At 45.8% G+C, this 15,407-nt stretch overlaps 1 pseudogene; it reads left to right on the top strand.

The window, feature by feature from the left end:
• Window positions 1-15,407, top strand: part of LOC103264249 — a 22,135-nt pseudogene continuing 6,728 nt past the window's right edge.

Consider the following 15,407-nt stretch of genomic DNA (forward strand, 5'->3'; position numbering starts at 1 on the left):
ATGGAGGACCTTGGAGTAGAAGGGGGAAGGTGAGGGAGGAGGATATGGACAGGGGTCCCTTATTCTCTGCTCCTTACCAGAAGATTGCCAAGCAGGGCCAACTTGAGACATCAGGCAACTGGGCATGGGAGACACCTGACAGAGAGGGTCTTTTGCTCAACCAAGGACATGCCAACGGAAAGGGATGCCCAGGAGCCAAGGCGGTTGATCTACATTGTCCTCCTATTCCTAGGCAGCCAGTGACACGCTTAGAACTTGTCTCCATTTCCTATGACACGGCGCACGCACGGAGGAGGCACGGAGGGCCCCTGCACCCACTGTTTGTCCCTGTTTCTCAGTCCAAGGAGGAGGTGTGCACCCCCCTCTCGGGACTCCCTGATCATTTGCTTTTTGCAGCCTCTCAGTCCTTCTTCGTGGCAGACACACCGCCACCCGCTGGGAAAGGAGAGACCCAGAGTGAGGCAGAGGTGGCTTTCACTCCTCAGGAGGGTTGAGATGGGCAAGGAAGCTAGGCCCTGGGTTTCCGAGCTGGACTTGGGCGAAAGGAGCTGGGAGGTTCTTCATTTCCATCTCTCTTCCTCAGCCTCGATGCCAACAAGGGCACCACTGAGTCTCTCTCCCAGGAGTTCCCAGGGCTATAAAGAAAACTGCTTCTCACTTCCCCCCAGAGCCACAGGCCCATCCCTGCCCCTGCAGGAAGGACGAACCCCCAGGGGCTTTCCCATCACCCTGCCCAGTTTGGGGAGACAAAGAGCTTGTGTTGTCTGCTTCAGCATAAGGAACTGGGTGGTGTTGTCACAGGGCCTGGGCCTGGCTCGGAGACACCAATCCCAGGGACAGGGTTTGTCTCCATCATGGAGCCCTTCATGTGCCCTCTGGCTGGCCTTACCTCTTCTTCAGTGGTCCGGTGCCCTGTGACCCCCTCAGACAATGGGAAATGCTTTGAAGTCCCTATTCTACCATTTCCCTTCCAGGTAGGTGACCCAGGAGACTAAAAGCTCTGCCCCAGAGGACTTGAACTTCCAGGGGGTACTCTCAGTGTTTTGGCAGTAGGTTTGAGCACAGCAGCCCTTCTTAACCTCAGCGCTATTTTAATATTTGGGGGCTGCCTGGTACTTTGCTGGGGGGAGCTGTCCTGAGCATTCCTGGGTGTTGAGCGGCATCCGTGGCCTCTACTCGGTGGATGCCAGTAGCACCCTCCCCCACCCAGCTGGGACAGCCAAGACTGTCTCCAGACATTGTTAAATGTTTCCTGGTGCGAGAAGAGAAGTCATCCCCAGTGGAGAACCACTTAAGTACAGCGTGGCTTCAGCAAATCCAGATGTTCTGGCAAAGATGGGAACCAGGTTCCTCCAACGCTAAAAGAACTGCTGGTCTCCACATTGCAAGAGTGCCCTCTGGTGGCCATAATCGACACCAGCGGTCAGAGGCGCTCAGCGCTCTGGACCGGGGAGGGTGTGCAGGGCCCGTCGGGGGACTCCGAGGTGAAGGGGTGATGGGCACCTTGGAGTCCTCTGAGAGGAGGATGAAAACATTTAATGAGAACCCTCCCATTTCAAACTCCCTTAGCAAATCATGCACTGTCCACTCAAGACTCACAGGTCTAACGTGACCACAGGCTGTTTCTGGTATAAGCGGGTGCAGCTATCAACTGCAGCCATCACACCCCCGTTCAGTCTCGCCTGGAAATGTCATGGTGTGGATACTCAGCCTTTCTCCAGGACAGCGGACACTGGGACAAGACACAGCTGTCGGCTCATCACCATCTCTGCTCCTGGGCACTCCTCTCTGTCATGCCAAGAGATACAGACCGACACGCTCAGGCCTCAAGGATTTCAGGGAGTCAGACTCCCAGTCTCTAGGAATCTTACTCTGTTAGGAGCCAGAAGGGACCTTTAAAAGCATTGAGTTCAACCCCTCTAACTCTAGAGAATGGAAAGGACTGCTTAAAAAGCGTACATATAGAAGAACCAAATTTAGAATAGACATGTCCTAATTATCAGTTAATGTTCTTTCCATCTCACCATAATCACTCAACTAGCGAGCCTGAGACTCCTTAGAAATAAGAGCATATAATATGTTGAGAGGAAAATGTTTGAAGCTATTCCTGCGTGATTTTTAATATGACCAAAGTCGTTTTCTTTTGTGTGTACATTCCAGCACTCGGTTACATATATATTGTCTGGTGGTGTCCTCCAGTTGTGTCATGTGTATTAATATTGTGCCCTGTAAAGCTGGTGTGTTCTCAGGTAGTGCAGCACACTTGTTAGCTGGAAGGCGTTTGGTCACTAGGACACTTGATTAGCATGTGGAAGAGGCCTTGGGAAGTTCGAGACAAAAACAAAAGCAAAATATTTGCTGCCCTGAATTGTTGGTAGCAGTGAGAATAATCACCACCCTCTCCTTTTTACTCCCTAATGAAGACCCTAACCCAGGGAGGAGAAAAAATTTAAGCAACATGCATGTTATAGATCGGGTTCTAGCTATCTATCTATCTAGCTATCCATCTATCTATGTAGCCATCTAGCTATCTATCACGTTTTCAGTGCTCTACCCTGATCAGACCCACACAGACATGGATAATACTATACGTGCTGTTCATAGCACACTACTTTCCATTTAAATACAACAAAGGGAATGTATTCTGAAAAATGCATCATTAGATGATTTCATCATGGGTGAACATCATTCGAATGTAACTTAGACAAGGCCAGATGGCATAGCCTACTACACACCTGGGCTATGGTACCACCTGTTACTGTCCTGAATTCTGTAGGCAGTTGTAACAACATGGTAAGTACTTATGTATCTAAACATAAAAAAGGTTCAGTAAAAATACGGTACAAAAGATAAACAGTGGCACACCGGTACAGGGCACTTACCATGAATGGAGTTTTCAGGAAGGGAAGTCACTCTGTGTGGGTCAGTGAGCAAGTGGTGCGTGAATGTGAAGACCCAGGACATCACTGCCCACTACTGTAGACTTTATAAACACTGCATACTTAGGCTGCACTAAAGTCATTTTTAAAAATATTTTCTTCAATAATAAACTGACCTTAGCTTACTATAACTTTTTTACTTTATAAACTTCTTAATTTTTTAAAACTTTTTGACTCTTTTGCAACAACACTCAGCATAAACCACAAACACATTGTACTGTGAAAATATTTTCTCTACATCCTTGTTTTAAAAACTTTCTCCTATTAAAATTTTTATTTTTTATTTTTTATTTTTTGAGTTGGAGTCTCACCCCTTTGCCCAGGCTGGAGTGCAGTAGCACGCATGCTCACAGCCACCCCAATGTCAACTTTCTGAGCTCCAGCGATCCTTCCGCCTCAGCCTTCCAAGGAGCCAGAACTACAGACACGCACTACCACATCTGGCTGTTTTTTATTTTATTGTAGAGACAGGGTCTCGCCAAGTTGCCCAAGCTGCTCTCGAACCAGCGGGCTCAGGCAATCCACTCTCCTTGGCCTCCCAAAGTGCTGGGATTATAGGCTGAGCCACCGAGCCTGGCCTATTTTTAAAAATTTTAAAACCTGTTTTATTAAAACCTAAGACACAAATACACACATGAGCCCAGGCCTACACAGGGTCAGGATCTTCAATATCACTGTCCACCACCTCCACTTTTTGTCCCTCTGGAAGGTCTTCAGGGGTAATAACACATGTGGAGCTATCATCTGTGATGACCCTCTAAAATAACAATAAAGCCGGGCTCGGTGGCTCAGCCTGTAATCCCACACCTTTTGGAGGCTGAGGTGAGTGGATTGCCTGAGTCCATGAGTTTGAGACCCGCCTGGGCAGCGAGACCTCATCTCTACAATAAATCAAAAAATCAGCCGGGCATGGTAGCGCATGCCTGTAATTCCGACTACTTGGAAGTTTGAGGCGGAAGGATCACCGGAGCCCAGCAGGTCGAGGTTGCGGTGGCCAGGAGCGGCCACTGCACTCCAGTCTGGGCGACAGAGTGAGACTCCAACTCAAAAAATAATAATAATAAAATAGCAATAACAATAACAATAAAAAGCATAGTACAGAGAGGTGCAGTGGCTTACACCTGTAACCCAGTATTTTGAGAGGCTGAAGCAGAAGGATTACTTGAGGCCAGGAGTTTAAGACCAACCTGGGCAACATATTTCCTTTTTTTTTTGTCAGAGTCTCACTCTCTCACCCAGGCTGGAGTACAGTGGGACGCTGTAAAATACGGTACAAAAGATAAACAGTGGCACACGGCCACCACAGCCCCGACCTGCTGGGCTCAGGTGATCCTTCTACCTCAGCCTTCCAAGTAGCTGGAACTACTGGCATGTGCCACCATGCCCGGCTAATTTTTGGATTTATTGTAGAGATGAGGTCACGCCAAGTTGCCCAGACTGGGCTCGAACCCATGAGCTCAGGCAATCCTCTCACCTTGGCCTCCCAAAATGCTAGGATTATAGGTGTAAGCTACCACGCCTGGCCAACATATTTCTATGAAAAAGTTTTTTTATTTTTTTTAAAGCATATCATAGCGAATACATAAGCCTATCGGTCATTTATCAGTACTATGTACCATACAAAATTATATGTGCTAGACTTTTAGATGACTAGCAGTGCGGGAGGTTTTTTTACACCAGCATCACCGCAAACACAAGTGGGATGCACTGCACTAATCAAGACAGCTACAGTGCCACGAGGTGATAGGAATTTTTCAGCCATCTTATGGGGCCACTGCCATATATGCCCCATCTTTGATTGAATAGTTGTGAAACCCTGCATGACCATACATATAGTCCCACAAACATTTATTAAATCCCTACTCCTACGATGTGCCAAACACCATACTGCTGGTTTTCTTTTCTTTTCTTTGAAAGTCACCTTTACATACCAGTCACAATGAGCCAGCCTGTCACACAGGCAATCTGAAAGAAGTCAGTATGTTGCACAGAAAGCAGGCATGCTGACAGGTAGGTGGGGATGGGGGAGAGTGGAGGAGGAGCAGTGGAGGGGTGGTAGGGCAGGGTCTTAGCCAGTCTTAGCCAGTCCCAGTAGGGCCCTGAGTACAGAGCACTTGACACGCAAGGGCTCTCCAGGCATGTTCAACATCTACTTAAAACATAGGTTTTGCCAGGCACGGTGGCTCACACCTGTAATCCCAGCACTTTGGGAGGCAGAGGCAAGAGTATTACCTGAGTCCAAGGGTTCGAGACCCAGCCAGGGCAACTTGGCAAGACCTCGTCTCTACAATAAATTAAAAAATTAGCCGGGTGTGGTGGCCCTCACCTATGGTTCCAGCTACTTGGAAGGCTAAGGCAGAAGGATCGCCTGAGCCTAGCAGGTTGAGGCTGTGGTGACTGCGAGCATGCCACTGCACTCCAGCCTGGGTGACAGAGTAAGACTCTGATGCAAAAAAATAAAATAAAATAAAATATAGGTTTTGTTTAGTAATTAACCTACTTTAAAATACCTTAAAGTACATCTTAAGAATTCACCTCTAAACCTCAGACAGAAAAACCAGGCGATATGTGCCTATAAAGTTATTGTGACACATATACAATTCTGCAGTCACTTTTTCTATTTCATGTGACTTCACGAACACTTGGTCACGTGTTTATAGCTAGTGCTGATCATCTCACCCATGGCAAATACTCTGTCTTGTTGATTCAGCGAATATTTGACCATTAACCCTTCTTTGGTGAACTTTTAGGTTATTTCTTATTTGTTTTATAAATAAAATGGTTTCAAAACCTTTGTCCATGGTTATAACCTTGTTTTTAAATGTCCGTGTATTAATCCCTTGAGATAAATTCCCAGGAGTGAAATTACAGTAAAAAACAATAATATTTTAATGACTTTAGACATCTATTACTCAACTGTCCTCCAAAGAACTATAACATTCTTTAAAAGTCACCTTTACACACCAGTCACCACGAGCCAGCCTCTCCTAAGGGCTTTGTGTACATTGGCTCAACCAATCCCCACAACAGCTTTAGGAGGTAATCATTATTATGATTCCATTTTACAGATGAGGAAATTGAGGCCTAGAGCTGTAAAAATTCCCTGCTGAAGGCCACATTCCTGGCAAGTGGCAGAGCTAGGGTTCAGCCCTGAGCAGTTGGGCTTCACAGTCCACTCAAGTACTGGCCTATGGTGCCAGCTGCAAAAGACTGGCCCCCCTGGAGCCTCAGCAGCCTGTGGCCTTTCTCCGCCTTTGGCTACTTTTATTAATAAGTGTATATTGTAGGCTGGGCTCAGTGACTCATACCTGTAATCCTAGCACTCTGGGAGGCCGAGGCAGGAGGATTGCTTGAGCCCAGGGATTCGAGATCAGCCTGGACCACATAGTGAGACCTTGTCTCTACTAAAAAAAATTTTTTTAATTATCTGGGTGTGGTGGTGAACCCCTGTAGTCCCAGCTGCTCAGGAGGTTGAGGCAAAAAGATAGTTTGAGTGCAAGAGGTCAAGGCTGCAGTGAGTCATGATCATGCCACTGCACTCCAGCCTGGGCAACAGAGTGAGACCCCAACTTAATTACTCTCTTCTTTGGCACATCTTCAGATTGATGGTAAGGGAAACTAAACATCTATAGGCTCGTTTGCTATCTACAATGTGGAACAAGTATTACCTCACTAACACAACACTGAAAAGATATTTTATTTTTTTTTTTTTTATTTTTTTGAGTTGGAGTCTCACTCTGTGGCCCGGACTGGAGTGCAGTGGCCGGGAGCGGCCACTGCAGCCTCGGCCTGCTGGGCTCCGGCGATCCTTCCTCCTCAGCCTTCCGAGTAGCCGGAATTACAGGCATGCGCCACCACGCCTGGCTGATTTTTTTATTTATTGTAGAGATGAGGTCTCGCTGCCCAGGCGGGTCTCGAACCCGCAGGCTCAGGCAATTCACTCACCTCAGCCTCCCAAAGGCGCGGGATTACAGGCTGAGCCACCGAGCCCAGCGAAAAGATACTTTAAATTCATATTATGGCCAGGTAAAAATGGAGGAAAGAAACAGGGATGGCTGAAGAAAGAGGAAGAAGAGGAGGGTAGAGCTCTTCAGGAGGTTTTGAGAAAAGAAGGGCAGTGAACATCTCAGGCACCGGGCTGGCCACCCTCACTTCACTGAGTGCTGAAAAGATAAATGGCTTCTGTGGAACTCGCCTCTGGCCACTCGGGCCGAAAGCTGTCATTTCATCAAAATGTTTGATACTCCAGTAAATTAGTCACTATTGACAATTCTTTCATTGTTTTACACTAAATATTTCAGAGACTTGGAGGGGACAGGGCATTCACCAGGGGACAACAGAGGAAGCATAGCTGTAATTAGTTGGAGAATTCAACCAGGAGAAGGTAAGAAATGGGCGAGACCGGGTCTCTGGTCATCCTAGTGCACTGAGACCCACAGAGTACAGTGACCGTAGACCACTGCCAGGAATTCAGCAAGGGAGTTTCTTCAGTTGTAGGTTCAAAGGCCTTTGAGGAACATAAGTTGTTTCCAGTCACCAGGAACAGCAAAACCTGTATACTAACCCCTGTGTGTCAATAATCACACTCACTTTTCCTACCTTTGACTTCCTGTGGACAGATGGAGAAAACCCCACATGCGCAAGACTTGTTATAATCATAAAGCCCCCCCTTTCCAGCCCTTGCTAGTCCTGGGTCAACTCTCAGCATCTATTCTAAGTCTTCTCTTACCCACATCCCACTTCCTTCCTCCCGAAGTCCACTACACTCCCTACTAGGCCTCTCCTTCCCTGCTCCAGTCCTTTCTTCCTGGTCCAAGAATGTGTTGTTCTCTTCCCAATGATGTAACCCTTCTCACCTGTACCAAACAAGGAAGATCAGGCAGGCATCAACTCTCGTGCCAACTCCAGTTAATTCTCCAGTTAATTAACTGGAGCCACCGGGCATGGTAGTTCACACGTGTAATCCCAGCACTTTGGGAGTCTGAGGCAAGAGGATTGCCTGAGCCCATGGATTCGAGACCAACCTGGGCAACTTGGCAAGACCTCATCTCTGCAACTAATCAAATAGTTAGCTGGGCATGGTGGCTTGTGCCTATAGTTCCAGCTACTTGGAAGGCTAAGGCGGAAGGATAGCCTGAGTTCATCAGGTCGAGACTGCAGTGGCCATGAGCGTGCCACTGCACTCCAGCCTGGGCAACAGAGTGAGACTCCTACTCAAAGAAAAAAACAGCCAGGCTCGTGGATTGCCTGAGCCCGCGGGTTCGAGACCCACCTGGGCAGCGAGACCTCATCTCTACAATAAATCAAAAAATCAGCCGGGCGTGGTAGCGCAGGCCTGTAATTCCGGCTACTTGGAAGGATGGCCGGAGCCCAGCAGGTTGAGGCTGCGGTGGCTGGGAGCGGCCACTGCACTCCAGTCTGGGCAACAGAGTGAGACTCCAACTCAAAAAAAAAAAGAAAAGAAAAAAAATTAACTGCGGCAACAAGTATGTAGCATATAGTTGAGAAGGATTCTGACTTAGGGACTTAGGAGGGGACCGTGTACTTTCCCATGATGCCCATATTGTTAAGTTCAGTGACCACATTTTGGGCCTTATTTCATTGACCTTCTCCTCCGCCCACATCATCCTTGACAACACTTTGTTCCATTTGCTGCCAAGATCCAATCTTTCTTAACTCTCCCATTCCCTAAGGCTGTTCTTTCTCAAACTTATTTCTGGGTGTTCCTTTGCACTCCACCTTTAGTGTTCTCCAGAATATTCTGAATTCTACACGTGATTCCTTGAGAGTTTCAGTTTTGGCTTCTCTCCTTGCCTTAACCACCACCTAAATGCCAACCGTTCCCAGAGCTGCATGGCCAGCCCTGACCTCTGGTTCAGGCTTCAAGGTCATGGGTCCAACGACCCACTAAGCATTTCTGCCTGGATGCCCCACAGGCATCTCCAACTTAGCAACATCCAAAGTGGAGTTATCTGGATTGCCTGAGCCCAAGGGTTCGAGACCCGCCTGGGCAACTTGGCGAGACCTCATCTCTACAATAAATCAAAAATCAGCCGGGTTCCGGCTACCTGGAAGGCTGAGGCAGAAGGATCGCCGGAGCCCAGCAGGTCGAGGCTGCGGTGGCCGGGAGCGGCCCCTGCACTCCAGTCTGGGTGACAGAGTGAGACTCCAACTCAAAAAAAAAAACAAAAACAAAGTGGAATTATCTGTCTCAACATATAGCACTGCCTTCCATTCCCCTTTTCTTTCTGTTTCTTGCTTTATTTAGTTCATGACACCACAATGTAGCAATTTTACCGAAGCAGAAACCTGGGTGTCAGCTCGTGCTAGCTTCTCCCTCACCTCCTACACCCAGTGAGACACCAGACCCTAAACATTTCTCAAACCTGCCTTCTCCTGGACAACTTCACACTGACCTAGTTCAGGCCTTCATCAGTCTCTAAGATGGTCTGAACTTGCCCGTTTCCAATTCATACTACGTACTGCCAAGTTGCCAAGTTCAAAATGCCATTTTGATCATGTAACCTAAAACTCTTCTGAGGCACCCCTGAAAGGAAAAAAATTATTTGTACCCCCGGTGATGATAATTTATATGTACGATCATGTCATTTAAATAGATAGACATAAAACTAGGTATAAATACATATTTATGGCACATAAAACTATAAAAGCAATGGTAATTTACCAATTAAATAGAAACAAAACTATAAAACCAATACATTTTAAAATAAAAACACTAATTTATTGCAACAGATGATGTTTGCTGAAACTAATTGCTGCACAAAATGTGATGGTGGAACGGATGATTCCGGCGCAGGGTCTCGGGAGCCTGGCACTCTGCGTGATGACTCACTTCTCCCACCACTTTCTCTATTGGAACTTCTGCTAACCCTTTGTTCATTCAGCCTGCTGGGAGGACATTTGGCGTCCTCCAGGCGCAAACGCATCATTTACATATTAAGTCCTCCTCTGTTTTTTTCTCATTAGCTGAGACAATTAAAGCAGCACTACTTGGTGCCAACTCATCACAAGCACAGAGGCAAGGCAAACACAGAAATCATTTGGTGATATAGCTTATAAAGTGTCACCCAGATGATCTGAACCATGATTAGCTCATTTGTTTTTTAATGTTATCATTAAAAGTAAGATGCAAAAGTTAGCCTTTTTCCAGAAGTTTCACTGACTTCAGGTTAGACCTAAAGACCCAGGTCTGAGCTCCATAAAGCATGGGACCCAGAGGCTCGCCACCGCACCCCACACGCACAGCACTCACGACACACTGCCGCAGCCACTTCCCGCCACCCACGTGACACCCCAGCGATACCAAATCTCATGCGTGTCTCTGCTCTGGATGGATGCCTGCTCATTGCTCCAACCCACACGCCCGGCCTGCCCTCTTCTTAGCCTAACTCCTCCTAAATCTTTCTTTCTTTTTTTTTTTTTGAGTTGAAGTCTCACTCCGTCTCCCAGACTGGAGTGCAGTGGTCGCTCCCGGCCACCGCAGCCTCGACCTGCTGGGCTCCGACGATCCTTCTGCCTCAGCCTTCCAAGTAGCCGGAATTACAGGCGCGCGCTACCACGTCCTGCTGATTTTTTGATTTATTGTAGAGATGAGGTCTCGCCAAGTTGCCCAGGCGGGTCTCGAGCCCCCGGGCTCAGGCAATCCACTCACCTCAGTCTCCCAAAGCGCTGGGATTACAGGCTGAGCCACCGAGCCCAGCTCGTAATCCTTTTTTTAGGATTTTGCTCAGAAGCTCATCTTGACCACCTCGGCAGGCTCAACTGCCTTTCCTCTGTGCCTAGCTTTGTCGTAGCACTGACTGCATCATGTGAAAATGACCCTGGAGTGCATAGCAGCAAGTGACAATAGCTGCTGAACCCAAATCCAGATCCTATGTCATAGCAGAGAAAAACCCTCACTGTGGCTGGCCCAGTAGAACTTGCTTTAATGATCATCTACAACTTTAGGCTTGTCATTTCATCACCTTGAACCTCAGCTGCCCTATGTATGAAACAAAGACTGTTCAGATATACTGGTACAGGTGCAAAATTACAAGAACATTGGATGCAGCATGGTTTTAAAGGCAAAATATTAGAAGCACCTAAATGTCCACTTGTAGTGTGCTGATTAGACAGATGAGAGTACATCCATCCAAAAGAATACTACACACTATCCGAAAGAAAGAGGAAGCCCTTTATGCAACGGCATGGAGTTACATCTAAGATATTACTATCTGTCTAAAAAGAGTGAAAATACATACATACATTCATATTGACTTGATTATGTATTAACATGTCTGGAAAGATAAATAAGAACTAACAATAGAGGTTACTTATTGAGGAAAGAGGTTACTTATTGAAGAAAACAGGTAGAGAGAGGACAGATGTGAGAGGTAGATTTCTCGCTGGCATATATTAATAGTTTATATTTTTGATTTCTAAACTATAAACTGTATTTCTTATATAATAATTAAATAAACTTGAAAGTGAATAATAGGCCAGGCACAGTGGCTCAAGCCTATAATCCCAGCAATTTGGGAGGCCGAGGCAAAAGGATTGTCTGAGCCCACAGGCTCGAGATCAGCCTGGGCAGCATGGTAAGACCTCGTCTATGAAATAAATAAGTAAATAATTAGCTGGGTGTGGGACTGCACGCCTGTAGTTCTGGCTGCTTGGAAGACTGAGATGGAAGGACCGCCTGAGCCCAGCACCTGTAGTTCCAGCTACTTGGAAGGCTGAAGTGGAAGAATCACCTGAGCCCAGCAGGTTGAAGCTGCAGTGCCAGGGGCTTACCACTACACTCCAGTCTGGGCAACAGAGTGAGACTCCAACTCAAAAAAAAAAAAAAAAGTGAATAATATTTTCTGCCATAATTACATCTCGTAAAAGCATGTACTGTTGCTGCAAGATGTCAACACTAATGGCATTTTTGTGATGAAGCTATTATCCTATAGTACTACTAATAATTATAATGACAAACATAACTTCCCTTTTCCGTTTCCATCTCCCTTGAACACATCCACTGGGGAGCATCAAGATTTGCTGTCATTAAACAGAAGAAAGGAGACTAAAAGAAGGAATGTGAAACTAGGTTGACACATGCTCTTAAGCCTGCTTCCCGCACATGAACCCTCCCCACAAAGAGTCTTAAAGCAGCATCCTCTTCAACAAGAGCCTGCCTCCTTCCTAGCCTCCCTCTCCACGCCCCAGTCCCACCCCCTACTTTCTCATGGACCCTCACACAACCACGGGCTCTTCCATCATTGCCCTCAGGCACCACCGATACCACATGTCATTTTCTCATTAGTCGAGTACACACATTTGGTCTTGTGATCTTTCTTCACCTACCCTGACATTTTCACAGAAACCTCAAAGCTGAAAAATCCAACTAGCCCAACAGCAGACTCACGCACAGGAAATGGATGCTGGCTCCCAGAACTCAAAACAACCCCATCATCAGGATGAGTCACCTCTGATGACCTTCTTGCTTGTCATCCTTCTGCCCCTTTGTCTAATGTCCCCAGGAAACCAGAACTGAAAGGGAAGAATGCCAACATTTGCTGCTGGAGAGCAGCCAGGTAGCATGCAAATAATACCTCAATAATGTCCTCCGCAAGGGGTTTCTATGATACAGAATTCTGCAGTGAGTTCTGCACAGTTCAAGGAATGGCTGAAAAGACTCTAATGAAATGGTTAAACACATGGACTTCGGTGTCACATGTTTATCATCTCAGCAGATATTTACGAAGTGTCTACTAAGTGCCAAGCTGTACTAGATAATGGCATGCTGGACCCTGCTTTCAAAAAGAGGAATTTTAAGCCAGGCTCGGTGGCTCAGCCTGTAATCTCGCATCTTTGGGAGGCTGAGGTGAGTGGATTGCCTGAGCCTGCGGGTTCGAGACCCACCTGGGCAGCGAGACCTCATCTCTACAATAAATCAAAAAATCAGCCGGGTGTGTAGCGCATGCCTGTAATTCCGGCTACTTGGAAGGCTGAGGTGGAAGGATCGCCGGAGCCCAGCAGATCAAGGCTGCAGTGGCTGGGAGCAGCCACTGCACTCCAGTATGGGCAACAGAGTGAGACTCCAACTCAAAAAAAAAAAAAAGAGGAATTTTAAAGTTCTGATTTAAATCATTTGCTAATTCTCATGGTGTAAACACTCCCATCATAGTCAGTGTCAAGAGATGTGATATCAGTGAATACAGAATTGGGAAGGGATGTGTGCAGTTGGTTCTTGGGAACCAGTACAAGCTGGCTCCAACACACCATTGGGCAATGAACAAAATACATATATACAAGGGGGGGGATACAAAAAAACCCGGAATTTATTTATAGAAAATTGTGTGTTTGTTCTTACATATTTACACTTCAGTTACCTTCAAAGTACTCTCTGTCTGATGCAATACACCTATCAAGACACTTTTCCCACTGCTCAAAATAGTTTTTGAACTTGTTAGTTTTTATGCCTTTTAGGGCTTCTGCCATTTTTTGTTCCACCTCTTCCACATCAGCAAGTTTTCCATTTGAGAACTGTTTTCATTTTTTATTTTTTATTTATTTTATTTTATTTTATTTTTTTGAGTTGGTGTCTCACTCTGTCACTCAGACTGGAGTGCAGTGGCTGCTCCTGGCCACTGCAGCCTCAACCTGCTGGGCTCCGGTGATCCTTCCGCCTCAGCCTTCCAAGTAGCTGGAACTACAGGCGTGTCCTACCATGCCTGGCTAATTTTTTTGATTTATTGTAGAGATGAGGTCTCGCCAAGTTGCCCAGGCGGGTCTCGCACCCATGGGCTCAGGCAATCCACTCACCTCAGCCTCCCAAAGCGCGGGATTACAAACAGCCACCGAGCCCAACTTGAGAACTGTTTTCTGTTTTCTTTTTTTTTTTTTAATTATAATATTAATTATTAGGGTACAGTTAAGGGTTAGGTATACAAATATGCTTCATTCAGGCACCCTTGTTGATAAGAGGTGTCTCCCCGTCCCCAGACAGATATTTACTACCATTAATCCCATCTCCCTTCCCCACCCCCCCATAGTTTCCCACCACTGTAGTCATTTTCTTATGGTAATATGTTGGATGATCAAGATCCACTATATGAGTGAGAACATGTGATACTCAGATCTATGTTTCTGTGAGAGGTCACTCAGTATTATAGACTCTAGTTCCATCCAGGTTGCTGCGAAATTCATTATTTTGTTCTTTTTTATGGCTGTATAGTATTCTCCTCAGACTTAGAAAAAACAACACATGAATTCATATGGAAACACAAACGACCAAGAATAGCCAGAACAATCCTCAGGAAAAAAAAACAAAAAAAACAGGTGGTATCACATTACCAGTCTTCAAACTTTACTATAAAGCTACAATAATCAAAACAGCTTGGTATTGGTATAGGAACAGGCATATAGACCAATGGAATAGAATTGAGATTCCAGAAGCAAAACCTCAATTTCTCAACCAACTCATCTTCAACAAAGCCTCCACCACCTAACACTGGGGAGAGGAGAACCTATTCAGTAAATGGTGCTGGGAAAACTGGATGACCACATGCAGAAGATTGAAACAGGACCCCTATCTATCCCCATACACAAAAATTAACTCTAAATGGATCAGAGACCTAAATGTAAAACTTCAAACCATAAGAACCTTAGAAAATGAAGGACATACCCTCATGGAAATTGGAACTGGCATCCAATTCCTGAACAAAACCCGAAACCCACAGGCCATAAGAGAGAAGATAGATAAGTGGGACCTCATTAAACTGACAAACTTCTGCAAAGCCAAAGAAACCATCAAGAGAGCAGGAGACAACCCACAGACTGGGAAAAAGTATTTGCCAACTCCAGGTCTGACAAAGGCTTAACATCTTGGATCTACAAGGAACTCAAATGTGCTAAAAAAAAAAAAACAAACAACCCCATTACAAAATGGGCAAAAGATATGAACAGAGAGCTGTTTTCAAACAAAAGAAAGTCGCTTGGGGCAAGATCAAGTGAATAGGGAAGGTGGGTGTTTATGGTCAAAAAGTGCTGAGCACTCAGCACGGCGTGGACAGGTGCATTCATAAATCAGCCATCATGAAATGGGCAAATGCATTAAAAGAATCTCAGGGAAAAAAAATTCACTGAAGCCATACTCAGCTTCTCACAGCAATGCTAGCTGGTACACTGATGCTGCTGGGTTTCTAGAACACTAACCTAGCAGAGAAAGTCTGTACTACAAAGGGCCTGCCCTCCAAAAAATAATTTAAGTTTTTTTTTGGGGGGGGGATCCTTCTTGTATAGATAAAAATATACATTTTTTCCTGGCAGTTCATTTGTTAAAGAAACATGGTTGCCTTATAGAGTTTCCTATAGTCTGCATTTTTATTATTATAGTTTAATGATGTACTTTTGGCAAGACGTCTTCATAGATAGTATGTATAGTGTCTAGTTGTCTCTCTCTCTCTTTTTTTTTTTTTTTTT

The sequence above is a fragment of the Carlito syrichta genome, unplaced genomic scaffold (assembly GCF_000164805.1).
Source record: "Carlito syrichta isolate Samal-C Ts95f unplaced genomic scaffold, Tarsius_syrichta-2.0.1 Scaffold305636, whole genome shotgun sequence".
Classification (NCBI taxonomy): Eukaryota; Metazoa; Chordata; class Mammalia; order Primates; family Tarsiidae; genus Carlito; species Carlito syrichta.